Below are 15,604 nucleotides of genomic sequence, written 5' to 3'. Positions count from 1 at the left end.
AATTGTTGCCACTTGAGAGTATGGAAGAAAAGGAAAAGAAGCCACATAATCCAGTGCAATGTGTCAGATATCTAGTGACATGGCCTTACATTGAAATTCTTCTTAGTGTACAAATGCTGATAACAATTACCAGTAAGCACAAAATTAATTCTTTTTGATAAATATAATCAAATGGAAAAGAGAGCTTACTGTATTATTTTGGGGAAAAAAGCCACCGTAAATTAAGTAATTAGGGTTATAAAACCAGTCTATTTAAGAAAGTATACAATGCAAATTTTCATCTAATTATTGAAATATCTTATTAAGAAAAATATTTATAAAAGATAGCATATTTACCTGATTTCTATCAATATAAAGTACTCTCATGGACCGTCATGTATCACATAGTGATATTTTAGTCAATGATGAATCACATATACAACAGGGATTCCATAAGATTATTTTGCCTAGTGATGTGATAGAAATTTTAGTTTCTGCAAATATACTCTATGATGTTCACACAACAAGAAAATCGCTTTATACATTTCTCAGCAAATATCACTGTTGTTAGCCAACACTTGACTGTTTTTTAGTGTTCACTGCCACCCTATGATTATCATGATCCTTGTCTGAAATGTTGAGATTACTATTTGAATGCCATTCACATCTGTAGTCATGGGGTCATGCATTACATCACTTATTTAGTCAAGTATTTATTCATGCCATAATACTTTTCTAGATGCCACAATACATATCTTCTGATACCAAAGCATTAATGTTTCTATACCACATAGTCTTTCAATAAATACTCTACAGTGACTCTCTTAGGTCATAAGTCTTCAATGAAATTATGAGAGCAAAAGTGGATAGGCAATTCTATACCTATTTCTCTGAATATGATTTTGAAGATCAAATGAGCTTACAGATTATGACTGTAATAAGCGTATGGTTATTCAATATATTACATTATGCTTATTAGATTTGGATGGAGAAGCATGACGATGAAGGGAAATGTGGTACAGAGCATGGCTGAATTTGGGCAAATTTGCTCATATTTTCACAAATCCAAGAGTATGTTTTCATTATAATATTGGCACTTCCTATGTTCAATATGTAGCTCAATCAAGGAACAATCAGGAAACACTATCAAATTATTCATATATGTTTCCCCTTTGTGGATACTAAAGTCAAGACAACTAAAAGCAGATCTAGATCAGTGCACTATTTTCTTGTCTCCTGACTTTTTCACTGCTATGATGCCATGTGAGACACCCACGAGGCTTATTGGGCACGTCTGAAAAAAAAATGTTTTCAGCACGATTTCTAAACTAAAGATGAATAAATGACTTCAATGTTTAGAACTGTCAATCCAGCATATATAAACACTTAAATTAACCAAGCAACCAGGAAGATATTTAAAAATAGTCTTGAAGAGCTCAATGTTTATTCTCTGAACATGTTTTTCAAATTAGAAATTAACATTTAAGAGAAAACAAACAGAGGGTTGTGGCAAACCAGGGCTAAAAAAACCTGCATTAGCACATATTCATGTGGATTCTTCTTTCAGGAAGAGCATTCCAGATTCCACAGATTTTCAGTGGAAAAACAAAGACAGAATTCCCAATCACTTCCAAGTATGGCAAAGTTGCCACAAAACTTACGTGTTTCTGCCCTACTTCCTCAAAGTACAAATATATTTTTATTTTAATAAAGAATTTCCAGAGAACAGGTCTTAAAATGTTGTAGCGTAATAGAGATGATATTAGAGACAAACACAGCAACATTTGAACCCAGCTTTAGTACCATCAGAACCAGCTGTTACACAATGTGTCAGTTTCCTCAGCTGTAAAATGGGATAATAAACAGAATCTTCTCTATCGCCTTCATAGGCTTTTAGTGAAGGTTACGTAAGACCATATATGAAAGACTTTGAGAGATAAAATTTCTAAAAAAATGTGTTATTCTTAACTTTGTGAAAAAAAGTTTATTTATTATTTGAGAGGTAGAGTTAAAGAGAGAGGGAAAGACAGAGAAAAAAAGGTTTTCCATCTGATGGGTCCCTCTCCAAATGGCTGCAATGGCCAGGATGGGCCAATCTGAAGCCAGGAGCCAGGAGTTTCTTCTGGGTCTCCCTTATGGGTGCGGGGACCCAAGCACTTGAGCCATCTTCCACAGCTTTCCCAGGTCATTAACAGGGAGCTGGATAAGAAGGGGAACAGCCAGAAGTCAAACTAGCACCCATATGGGATGCTGGCACCACAGACGAGGCTTAACTTACTACACCAGGTGCCCAACCCCTTACCTCTGTTTTTCCTCAAATACTTTTCTCATGTAATCATCATTTAAAAAAGTATTCTCTGTTGTGCACGATATTTAATGGTGGGCTGGTAAACCTGATCTCAGGGGAAAAAAGCCCTTATTTGTGGGCCTTACTGTGGTGTAACTGTTCTTACCATAGCCAATTTTTTAAAACCAAAATTCAAAAAATTCCTGAATATTTCACAATTCACTTTTGGGAGTTGCTGGTGAATTAAACAAAGTGCTGGAATATCAAAGAATATTTAACTAGACTAAAGGAAGTTTTATGCAGAAAAAAAAGACACCTTCCTTTTGGTCTCGATCTTTGCTTACTGTTCTTTGCAGTTGTGTTAGAGTCTTGCTGTGCCCCATAAAACTCTTTTTCTAATCTCCCTTATCTACGAAATCAACTATGACTGCCTCCGGCTGTTATGAAAATCGAAAACTGGCTCAGTATTTATTTGTTTTGTGACAAATACTCAAATACTATAATATGAATATCAAATACTGTGACAGTTACCCTAACAATATGAAAAAAATTCGTTTCATAAACCACACTAGAGATTAAATAAAACAAGTTTTTTTTTTTAAATGTGGTGAAGATATATATTGGAGAGGAATGAAAATTCACACACAACATGTCTTTCCTCTCCAATCAATTGGAGGTAGTGGAATGATAAAGAGATTTGCCTTAGAAGCTTTGTGTTCAAATATCCATGTGTCTGTGGCTTGATGTTTGATCAGGAGTGAGTCTCCTCATCAATGTGTGGTTTGGCCTTCTGCGAACTGGAGGCACCAACATTTACTCACTCACTCCAGCAGTTTGTTCTGATGCTCAGATGAGATGAAGTACCTGACAGTGTTCTGTAAACAATGAAATTACTGAACAAAAGATAGGTGACTGCTACTTAATACAAGGAGACATTTGCAAAGCTGGATGAAGAAGGGACATCAAGCATGTGAGTTAACAGAGGTCTAATCTAGGGTGGTGGTCAGTGAGCTTCCTTGATTGCGGCAATAACTGAACTGAGATCCAAAGTAAAAGTGTGGGACCCAATGGGGAAAGATGGAACAGGGGCATTCAGCAGCGGGGGTGGGTAAGGACTCTGTAAAGAAAAAACTCAAGCTAAGTACAAAGAATGGAAAGATCATGCACAAGGAAAACTAGCATGCTGCCTGCCACCATCATACTCATCTTCGAGTGTACCCATTGCTTCCAAAAACAGAGGGGAAAAAATCAAGGCCAGTTTGCATCCTGAGATAAGTGCAAACTCCAGAAATTTCCTGGTTAATATAAGTCCCCAATAAATTGTTAGCAATTTATAGTCTGATTTTTTAAAGACAGGAATAGTGAGCAGCACATGTAAGCAGTTAGGAGGTTTTTTGCAAGTGAGACTCAATTTATTTTTAAAAGACTTACTTATTTATTTATTTGAAAGCCAGAGTTACAGACACAGAAGGACAGACAGCCAGAGAGAGAGAACCTCAATCCACTTGTTCATTCCACTAAATGGCCACAACAGCAGGGACTGGGGCAGGCAAAGCAAGGAGCCTGGAGCACCACCTGGGTCTTCCAACTGGGTCTTCAGCTGCTTTTCCAGGTACATTAGCAGGGAGCTGGATGAGAAGCTTGGGTTGTAGGTGACAGTTTACCCCACTGTGCAAAAATGGCAGCACTTATAATTTGGATTAAATAACTCCCAGTATGTTTATATGGTAGGTAAAAGAAATTTCAGCTACTTTTGGAAATTGGTAAGCTATTGATAAATGATCAATATTTATGAAAGATATGTGAGGCTAACAAAAAAAATCACAATGCAAGAAATCTGGAGGAGTTTCTAAGACTGCCAAAGGTGAGAGAGACTCTCATGTGACACATCACTCTCACTATAAAGCATAACTTGGGTTAAACAGAGAAGCAGATGGGTTGTTCCTAGTGATCTTAGATTTGAGTACCAGGTGTTCAAGTAGAACTGAGATTCCTCAGGAAAACATCAAGAAAAGAAGAAATATTTTTTCATTCTGTTTGCAATGAGGAACCCCAGTTTCTTTACACCTTTAATAGCTGTAATTCCAAGATGGTTTACATGATTTGGATTCAATTTCTGAATGTTTCGCTACTACCTTATGCAGCCACTTCTGTAGGGGTTGCCCTGGGATTTGTAGCAGATGACCCTGAAGGAAAATGGTACTTTATGTTATTAGGTACCTCGATAGCTCTAAATCTACATTCAATTCTTTTCCTTAGTAAATTGTTTGAATAAGTCTCTACTCTATTCTGCAAGTTACTTCTTGTTGAGCATGGTCTTTCTCTTCTATTTCGTAGAAGAATTGCCTACCCTTTTACCACAATGCAGGATGCCAATAAGAGAATGTGTCTCCCTTAAGACCTAAGGCTGAGCCTGCCTAAGTCCTTTCACCTATTGTCTTCTCTGGGCCCGAGTGTGAGTCCATTCAAGCTCTGACTGTCTCAGTGTAAGAAGATGACACCTCCAGGACCTGTGCTATGCCATTAAATAACCCAGAGACATACAAAAGAAGAAAATCACGAAAGGAGAACAGAGGTAAGTCCTCCCTTGAGATCCACCTAGAGATGCTCCACACGCCTTCCCTAGTGTGAGTCTGCTCTTTTAGTTGATTTACTCAAACCAGTTACATGGGAGGAAAGAGGGAGAACAAAGTAAGAGACCATGAAAAGAGTTCTTCTTTCTATACTTGTTTAATCCTCCACTGAGATGTAGACTCCCTATATTAGTGACCCATTGTGAAATATTAAGAATTCCATTTAGCCATTGGTCATCACAACTTCTGAGGTGGGGAGTGATGTGTGTGTTGGGGGGTTGGAGATTAAACAAGAGGAGAAGAGTCTTATATTTCCCTAAGAGTGGGTGACCATTTGTTTGAAATTAAGATGAGAAGAAATAAAAATTGGCCACAATCCTCTCCTCTTATGTAGTCAACAATGTGGAACAAGTACCTGTGGTATTTTTATGTTAACTAAAATAATGACACTTATTTGAATTTGAAATTAATGCTAAGAGAAGTTGCCTGGGAAACTAAAAGTAAAGGCATGGTTTTAGTTCCTTTGAATAACTATTAATATGATGTGTAATATTCAGGGGCAGGAAAATGAAGGTCCATAGATGCTTCATCATTGGAATAGAAATAATTATGTTGAGAGGATTAATATCTGGATGTTAATATTACATAATTTATAAAACTCAGATGAGTGAGGACTATGTAAGAAAAAAAAGGAAGAGAAAAAGGGAAAGGGATCAGACACCAGAATAAAAGGTTCTTCTCTATTTTATATTATATAAATGTGTATTATAGTTTTGGATAAAAATATAGGTGACTCTATATCTCTAATATCTATCTATGTATATTTAGCAGGGAATTGAACAATATCTTGTGGATTACAGAGATAATAATTACTCACTGATAACCTCACAACTCATTGGATAACCTCAAAAAATGATTGAAGCTTTTAAATGGTGCACAAATGTGCCAGAAAAAAAGAAAAGTAAATTATCTTGCTCTGGAGACTCTTTCAGGTTAAATAATTCTCAAACTTCAAATTTATACTTAGAACTATTAGTCACTTCTCCCAGAAGGTTCTGTTTTCTCCTTCTCAAGAAGGTTTCTGAAACCGTGGATATTTGCTGGTGCTAGCAATGTTAGGAGAGGGTGTCTGGTCCACATGCTGTCCTTTGATCATCAATGATCTCCTGAGTGACTGCTGTGGTGTGGATGGTTGGTCCTTGCCTGTGAGCACCCTGCCATGGTGATCATTAGGTAAAGCTGGTCCCTTACTTTGGGCACTGTGTGGGACAGCAGCATTCCTGCCACCATTTCCACCAGAAGCATTTCTCTTCCCAAGGCCACTGTTGACAACTCCAGGGTTCATCAAGTCTACTAGGTGTCTTAGTATTCTGCTAGCTGTTGGCCATTATCACTATACACAAAGAATGTTGTTAGCAAAATAGTGTAGGGGCCAAATGTGTGCTCTGTATGTTTTAAGAGAGTAAGATGGATGCGAATCCTGATTCCCCCAGTATCCAGCTATGCGAACATGAGCTAGTGACTTAAACTTGGTAGGTTTAATTTTCTCTTCTCTAAGAGGGAGTAACTAATTTATTCAACAAGTGCTTATTTAGTACCTACTACACGTTGGGAGCCATGTTGAAGACTGGGAACACTGAAGTGAGCAAAAGACATAGTACTCACTTCACAGAGCTTACAGTGTGATGAGGAGAACCAGAGATATCTCTGCTGGCAAATCTTAGAAACTTGGGATGCAAGAGAGCTATTCTTATGATTGAGAATTTGTTACCCCAAGTGGAATTATAGTATTTTATTCTATTCCAGTTGCTACAACAAAAACACTATAAACTGGGTAGTTTATAAACAACAGAAATTTATTTCTCACAATTTTGGAGACTGGGAGTACAGATCAAGGCACCCACACATTCAGAGTCTGAAAAGTGCCAACTTTCTGACTTACAGATTCTAGCTTTCTGCTTGCTATAACTCCACTTGGAAAAAGAGGGGGAACCTTGGTCTCTTCATTCCCTTGCAAGGGCACTAATCCCATTCGTGAAGGCTCCACCCTCATCATCTAGTCACCTTCCAAAAGTTTCTGTGCCCTAATACCTCACCTTAGGGATGAGGTTTCAACATATGAGTTTGGGGGTGGGAGAATATATACATTCATCCTATAGCACACATTGAGGCTATTTTGAATTTAGGGACAGGGCATTCTGAAAATATGTACTTTCTAACCACAAAGCAGCTCCTAGCTGGGATAATTTCTCAGAGGTGGCAGGACAGAATGCTACAGGCATCATTCCTGCATTGTGTGGGAGGCTGGGCTAGAACACCTACGTTACACGAAGCCTAGTTCTTGATGTGATGTTTAGACACCTCAGTAGAACAACGGCATACTTAACAAGTGATATCTTAGTGGTTAATGTCATAATTGACACACCAGCTTGTCAAATACATCTGTGTCTTTACACTGAGCCAATTCTTAATGAGTGTATGAGTTTCTCTCTGTTGTTAAGCAAGAGTTAATGTGGATTTTTCCTACTGCCATTGCCAATTTTCTCTGCAGAACTGAGACTGAGGATGGAGGGGATGTTAGGAAAAGAAAAAAGAAAAAGAAATAGCAGCTGCCTTTGTGCTTGAAGCCATGGAGAAAAAGCAGACCAGACCAGTTAAAAGCAGAGGAAGAGGTGAACCTGGGGACAGAGAGCAGATGGAAGGGGATGAGGGCACAGGGAAACAGATTTGTGAGAAATACAAACGGGATGAAGTAAATGCAATGTCAGAATAATAAGGAGATGGTAGAGGAAGAAAGGAAAAAAAATAATGGAGCCCAAGAATGGAATTAGATAAAATCAGATGGAGATAATGGAAAACAAAAGGAGAAAATAAAAACTAAAAGAGGAACAAACACAATTCATTAAGTAGCATTTTGGTTTCGATCAAGGGCCTTGTTTCCTGAGTAGAGAACAGAACACAAAGAGAATTTTTCTTGATGCACAGGCTATCCATCCAGAGTATCAAAGTGCAGGTTAATCCAGAGGTCTTGGTATCTGACAGGCCCACCCTTGGTTCACTGTAGGGCCGTGTTATTCCCTTTCTCAGTAAGAGAGGGAACAAGAACTTGCTTCAAGTCAGGCAAAATTATTTTAGTATAAGCATAACTTCTTATGATATTTCCTAACCTATGATTATCCTTCTGAGCCAGGCAGAATACAAGCTTCTTAATGATAATCACTGGGTTGCCCACATGTTCTGTTCAATAGAAAACAAAACAAAAAGCCTAGTGTTTGTGGTTTTGCTTACAATAATAATGATTGTTACTTGCTTTATTTGACAAGGATGGATTCTTCATGATAAAGAAACCAAGGTAACGGTAATTTTCTGTACTTTGTGATTCTCGCTGGCCTCTCTTTGTCCAGTCATGCCCAGTGCTGCTCTTTTTCCTAGACACCAGCTCCAGATCTAGGAGGTCCCACAAAGATAGAAAAGCAGCAGGAGCAGCTACAGCTGTCAACAGCAAGCGAAAAATAAATCTGATGGTATATTATCTTAGCCAAAGTAGTAATTGTTTTAAAACTGAGATTTTCTGTTGTCTTTCTTGTCTTCATAATTTATTAATGGCATTTTGTTCAGCATTTTGTTCAGCATCTTGTCTTGAGCTCCTTTGTTCTTCTTTAATCCTCATATTTCATATATGTCGGATCCTCTGACACATGGACCTGTGAAAAAGCTCATCAAAGCCCTTGTTGTGCAGTGTTTACAGGCACTGAATTGTTGTCATCTGTTACTCTGTAAATGATATCGACCATATATCACCATAGCTCACGCCACCCTGCCCATTATCATTTATTTCTGGCTCAATATCTACTACTGTGGGTGTGCTTAATTATCTGAGCTTATGAGTAAAATCTATTAGCAAATCTTTAGGAATTGGGGAATGCATCTAGAGTCATCCTTATTTTAATGTTATATGTTTTTTCACAAATAGCACTGACAACTTTCATATGTTCAAGTAAGATGGAAAAAATCAGGTATAAGTTTTCTGAGTTGGGGTTTAAAAAATAAAACAACCTTATTATAGGGACAAAGGAATTCCTTTTTGTAAGTTGCTCACAAAGTGTCTTGGCTGTCAGCTTTGGACTAAATGTGAACCTTTGGGGGTTGAAATTCATTTACTCCTGGCAAAATGTGACTTCCTGCTTCCAAGAATAAAGGCTTGAAAAGACTTATTAAAGGAAGGCTCCAAAAAGACTTCTTAAACATCAAAAAGGTCTTACAAAACAACATTCTGATGAGTTAAGTGCACATGAATTAGAAGCATATGTATTAAATTTCCCTTAAAATACACATGGGTTTAAAAATTAAGGGTTGGGGGAAAAGTCTCTTGGCAAAAATCTATTTTAGGTCTGGCTAAATCCAAACCATTTGAAAAGTAATTCTATGGAATGGGACAAAAGACAGATTAAAATTCTTAAACACTTTTGGGCATTGAGTACATTTAATTATTTTATTGTTTTTAATGATTTAAGCTTTCTTGAACTAGAAATTCTAGATCTATTTAAATTTCTCCTAAAATTAAGGCAAAACTGCCTGAAAGCAAGATTGTTCTTTTGAAAAATTGAAATCCTTGGGGAATAGTTTGAAGATCTTTACAATCTTAAATCAAGGCCAGGACTGCCCAGAGGAAAAATAGGTCTTAATTCAAGGGAGCTGTGATTTTTGTCTTGTTTTGCTGATCATGCTCCACGAGGAACAGCTGAAAACCCTCTAAGACCCTTGTTTCTTCATCTCTCACATGAGTGATGTCACTTGCTTCTTCTCTTCCAAACACACACACACACACACACACACACACACACGAGACACTGTGAGAATTCACTGGGTAACACTTGTCAGCAGTGTATGCATAGAAAAAAAATCAGTCTTAAATGTACTATACTTAAACCAGGCGTAGTGCCACAGTCCTCATTTAAATGGAATGATAACAAAACATGAATGGCTTCAAAGTAATAGATTTGGATGATCTGGACCTAAAAAGGTTGAGCCAGAATTAAAATTTTAGTAAATCCTCTTCTTATATAAAGAGAGAAGTGGGCGGTGGGCTTATAGTTCCTACCTGTATCTTGTTCTTGAAATATGCCTATTTAGCAGATGCCAGGATCTTGATATCAAAGTAAACCATAAGAATATCTGGTAACCCAATAGCATTGAGAGGTGACTATCATAGCAAGGATGTAAAACAAAGGTCCCATGAAAACCATTTTAAAGGATTCAGAATACTTGGAATCATGAAAATATCATTTCCATCCTTCTCTTTGGTTTGATTTGGTGGGCTGATAGGCAGAAATTTGAGCAAACTTAAACCAGAAACAGGGTCAGGGAAGGTAAATATAATGCTAAAGGCTAATTTAGTTGAATAAGTGCATATTAAGCACCTATGTTATACTAGGCAATTTGCCTAGTATCTGTTTAAAAAGACAAATGAAAAATTGTCTTGAATTTCAAGGTTCTCAGAATCTATAGTGGGAACAAACTTGCATTCAATTTACATTATTGTAGTTCAATTTGTAACACTGTGACTGACCACATGAGCTTTGACCCAACACTAATCGTAGTGACTAATACATGACCTGGATTCAAATACTGCATTCACTGTAGGTGCTGCCCATATGACCTTGAAGACTTTACTTGACCTCCTTAAGCCACAATTTCCATGTCTATAAAGCAGGGATGGCATCTTTCCTGTAGATACAATGAGTGTTCATTCCTTTTCTGGAACTCAATACACAGAACAGTGATTTCTTTCCTCAGTGTTGTGATTATAAATCTCTGGGAGAACAAAGATGACAGAGTGGGCATGCTCAGCAAATGGGGGCTGTTAAAGTCTTTTTTAAGGTTAATTTATTTATTGAAAGATAGAGTGACAGATACAGAGAGAGAGACACTGAGAAAAAAAAATCTTCCATCCACCGGCTCACTCCTCAAATGGCTGCATCAGCTCGGGCTCGACCAGGCAAAAGCCAGAAGCCTGGATGCTTCTCCACATGGGTGGCAGGGACTCAAACACTTGGGTCATCTTCTACTGCTTTCTCAGGTGCATTAATAGGGAGTTGGATTGGAAATGGAGCAGACAGAAGTTGAACCTGTGTTCATATTTGATGCTGACATCACATATGGCAGCTTAATCCAATCTGCCACAATGCCAGTCCCAAAACAGTCTTTTTTTTTTTTTTTAACTAAGATTTTGGATAGTTTTTTTTTCAAACTAACCCAAAACATAGCAACTTAAAATAATGACTGTTCATTATTTGTCACACATCTGTGGATCGACTTTATGATTCTTTCAGTCAGAGATGAATTGGTTAAGGATAGACTATATAGACCAAACAGTAGAGATGGCTAGGGAGCTTGGAAGAGATGGAATGACCAGAGGTTCTCTCAAGTGGTCTCCCTTCATCCAATAGAATAGCCTGGGGTCTTTCACATGGGAAAAGGGTTTCTAGGGAAGGCAAGTTACAAGGCAGTAGCCCTTATCCAGCCTCCGAATTTGTGTCATATTTGTTACTGGCCTAACTCACATAGCCAAGACCAAATCCAAGGAATGAAGAAATATGTTCCAATCTTAATATAAGGAATGGTGAAATTGCATGGCAAAAGGACATACATAGAGGTAAGTATGAATAACCAGGGTCCATTGCTGCAGAAATCTACCAAGACCTTGAAAAGGCTTTTGAACTTTTGTGTGTATAAAAATCACTAGAGGTATTGATGTGCTAGATTGTTTTCATTTAAGTGTTGGCAGAAATAATAACTAGGTTCTAGGCAATATTATCATTATGTTTAACCAAAATCAGTATAGAAGTGTAAAAAGAATAAAATCCAAATCAAGAACTCAATTGAGTGGGACAGCTCTCTGGTGCATGCTTTAATGGCTTAAAGAGGCATGTGGATGAAGTGGCAATAGTCACATGTATTTGGATCAAGGAGTAAGCTGGGTCTGGAGTGACCTAAATAATTCTGAGGCTCTTGTATCCCCCCTCCAAACATTCTAGAATAATTAACTCTAAAGCTGTAGAATCTGTTATTGTACAGACTAACAAGCTGTATGTAGCAATTATGAGGTGATTGAGTATGGTCAGACAATGAGTGTGGTCTGACTATAGGTGCATATCTGAGACCAACTCGTGGGCATAAGTAATGGTTTATCTGTTGCCAAATAGGGCCAGGGTGGAACTGATCATCACAAGCCTAGAAAAGATATTCTAAAGGAGAAATTCATGGATAAAATTTATGTTTTGGGGCCAGTGCTGTGGCGTAGTGGGTTAAAGCCCTGGCCTGAATCACCAGCATCCCATATGGGTGCCAGTTCTAGTCCTAGCTGCTCCTCTTGAATATAACTCTCTGCTATGGCCTGGGAAAGCCATAGAATATGGCCCAAGTTCTTGGGCCCCTGAATCCACGTGGGAGACCCAGAAGAAGTTCCTGGCTCCTGGCTTCGGATCAGCTCAGCTCTGGCCGTTGCAGCCATCTGGGGAGTGAACCAGCAGTTGGAAGACCTCTCTCTCTGTCTCTACCTCTCTCTGTAACTCTTTCAAATAAATAAAATAAATCTTAAAAAATGTTTTTCTCAAATTATGTTAACTCAAGGACTTAAATTATTCAGGTTTCACTTGGAGAAACTCTGAATTAAGGGTTGGATAGGAGTTCGTTGGGTAAGAAAGAAAAGACAAGTATCCCTAGTAGAGGATGAACAAATTCAATGACAGAAACAGCATAACCTCAGTGGCATGAAGGGAAGGAAGGAAATAGATGAAGAAAAAGGGAAGAGTGAAAAAAGGAAAGCAAGCAAGTTGAGGAAGAAGCTGGATGGTGAGGACTGATTTCTGGAATGAAAGGTAGGTAGAAGATACCAACAATTGATATTTTTTGGATGGAATAACACCTGGAGGTTATAAAATTGACACTGCCAATAGAAGAAGCTGCAAATATATGGCCTGTCAAAGCATGCTTTCTATATTAATTCAATGACAAGAGCTTATTGTGCTCTTCAATGAGTTAGGATCTCAGTTGCCCAATCTCTACTGGAAGTCATACATTGCAGCCCTTCTACTTAGTCCGATGTATAAACCCCAGGGTCTAATAAATGCTCTCAATCACTAAGAAAGCATTCGTGTTCTGTTGTGACTTCGACTGGAATAGATCAATAGCCCCCTAACATGTTCATTATGTTTAATATTTTATGCATATATAAGATGATTGATCATCTAAACTGTTCGGATGTGATTACTCATCTTAAGTTCGCTCATAGCCTGCTTGTTTGCAAAAGGGCTTTGTTATTAAGAAATAATAATGAAGTACTTTAGGTTTATTTTCAGCCATAAAGATAAGATCCATTCAATTCTCAAGAGTTCTGAAGATGCTGAAGGTAGTAAATAGCCCTGCTGGTCTATAATAAATGAATTTCTATGCCTAAGATTTTCCAATATAATAATTTCAGTAATGTTCTAATAATCCTTTCTAGGTGTTCACTGTGGCCCTCTAAAACACATAAATTAATTAGAGAAATACATAAATTTAAATTGGGAAACTGTTTTAACACTATTTTAAAATTCCAAAAAGAATTAGGCAATGTATATCATCATAAGCCTGTGATTTTTCTGTTCAATTTAGAAATTTCTCTCACAACACTCCTATTTTCTATTATTAGAACTATAGCATTCTTGACTACATGGCTTTGCCTTGCGATTTTGGAAAGCATTTAAATTCCATGTCCAAAATTGAACTTATTATCTCTCCTAAATTACATTTATTTCCTGACTTTTCTAACTCTGCTAACTGCTTCATAATTTTCCTAGTCACCTTTGTCACTGAAAATAAAGATCTCTTTGACATCTTTCACATTTCAGCGTGTCCAAGCCCTGTAGTTTGTATCTCTAAATTATTTGAGCACTTACTCTGTTATTTTATTTTTATTTTTTTGACAGGCAGAGTTAGACAGAGAGAGAGAGAGAGAAAGAAAGACAGAGAGATAGAGAAAGAGAGAGAGAGAGAAAGAGAGAGAGAGAGAGAGAGAGAGAGAGAGAAAGGTCTTCCTTTTCCGTTGGTTCACCCCCCAAATGGCTGCTACGGCCAGCACGCTGCACCGATCCAAAGCCAGGAGCCAAGTGCTTCCTCCTGGTCTCCCATGCGGGTGCAGGGCCCAAGCACTTGGGCCATCTTCCACTGCCCTCCCGGGCCATAGCAGAGAGCTGGACTGGAAGAGGAGCAACCCCGGGACAGAATCCGGTGCCCTGACCAGGACTAGAACCTGGGGTGCCGGTGGAGGATTAGCCAAGGGAGCCGCGGCGCCGGCCACTGTTATTTTAATTTTTTAATTCTCTTGTCAGTAGTCTATCTACAGTATTTATTTTTATTAAATTTATTGCAACTTAATAATTTCTATTAACTGTGCTCATTTGTCCTTGCTTTTCAATCTAATCCATTCTGCATGTTGATTCATAGATTCATACATTTATTCAGTAAACATTTGCTACTTGCCAGCACTGTTCCAAATACAGCAGATACAGCTGTGAATAGACAGACATAAATCTCTGCCTTCTTAGAGATTAGATTTTATGAGTGGAGGCAGAAAATAAAGAAAATAAATACATAAAATGCATGTACTTCTATAGTAATAAGTACTAAGAAAAACAATTGAATAGTGAAAGGGGATATGAGATATTAGGTGGGAGGACTAACATCACAGACAGAGTAATTGTAGAAAGTCTCATGAGGAGATGAATTTGGAGAAAACACTAGAAGGAAAGAGAGAGCTAACTGTAACGCAGGGTAACTACATTTTCTGTAAGATATAAATCTCCCAAACTCACTGGCTTCACTTTTAAAAATGTGTATTTTTCATTCACAAAAATAGTTCAATGTAGCATAGTCCTCCATACAGTGATTCAGCTCATAGGTTCTACAAACAACTTTTGACCCAATTATCTGGAGTCAATTCAAGTTTCACAGATTGAGGATATACTCTTTCAGGTGACTGCCCTCATTTTCTGTTACCAGCCAAAAGTTTGAGAGCACCCTCACCTCTGACAAGCTGGTTACAAGTTCAAGGGATCAACAATCCCTTTGGGTTCAATAATTTACTAAAGTATCCCACAGAACACAGAAACATGCTCTATTTACCATTACAGTTTCACTGTAGCAAAAAGGCAAAATTACAGACCAAAGAATAAGATGAAGTGGCCAAGTCTGAGAGGGCTTCTATACTACAAAGTGTGAAGATCTACAGAGTGGAGCCAACCAGAGATATCCTGAGAACTTCAGTGTCCTTTGCTTTTATTGGGGTTGCATAGTAGAGGCATGGATAATTGAATCATTGGTCATGTTCCTCAATATTTAGTCCTTCTCCCTTTCCTGGAGATTAGATGGATATCATATGACTCAAAACCCCAATCCTGGCCAGCGCCGTGGCTCACTAGGCTAATCCTCCAACTGAGGCACCGGTACTCTGGATTCTAGCCCTGGTTGGGGCGCCAATTCTGTCCAGGTTGCTCCTCTTCCAGTCCAGCTGTGGCCCGGAAAGACAGTGAAGGATGGCCCAAGTGCTTGGGCCCTGCACCTGCATGGGAAACCAGGAGGAAGCACCTGGCTCCTGGCTTCGGATCGGCGCAGCATGCCGGCCGTGGCAACCATTTAGGGGGTGAACCAATGGAAGGAAGACCTTTCTCTCTGTCTCTCTTGTTTCTCTCACTGTCTAACTCTGCCAGTCAAAAAAAAAACAAAA

At 38.3% G+C, this 15,604-nt stretch overlaps 1 long non-coding RNA gene across 1 annotated transcript in view; it reads left to right on the top strand.

Moving 5' to 3' along the window:
* The first annotated feature begins 4,603 nt into the window (after nt 1-4,603).
* LOC149126268 (uncharacterized) overlaps nt 4,604-15,604 on the top strand; it is an 86,256-nt gene continuing 75,255 nt past the window's right edge. Inside the window, exon 1 of the long non-coding RNA XR_016234941.1 lies at nt 4,604-4,841. This is a non-coding gene — a long non-coding RNA (uncharacterized LOC149126268). The remainder of the gene's footprint in view (nt 4,842-15,604) is intronic.

Source organism: Oryctolagus cuniculus, chromosome 6 (genome assembly GCF_051225735.1).
Source record: "Oryctolagus cuniculus isolate XC-2025 breed Fujian yellow rabbit chromosome 6, ASM5122573v1, whole genome shotgun sequence".
NCBI lineage: Eukaryota > Metazoa > Chordata > Mammalia > Lagomorpha > Leporidae > Oryctolagus > Oryctolagus cuniculus.
Note: the sequence above shows the minus strand (reverse complement) of the source record. Positions and strands in the feature narration are given on the sequence as shown.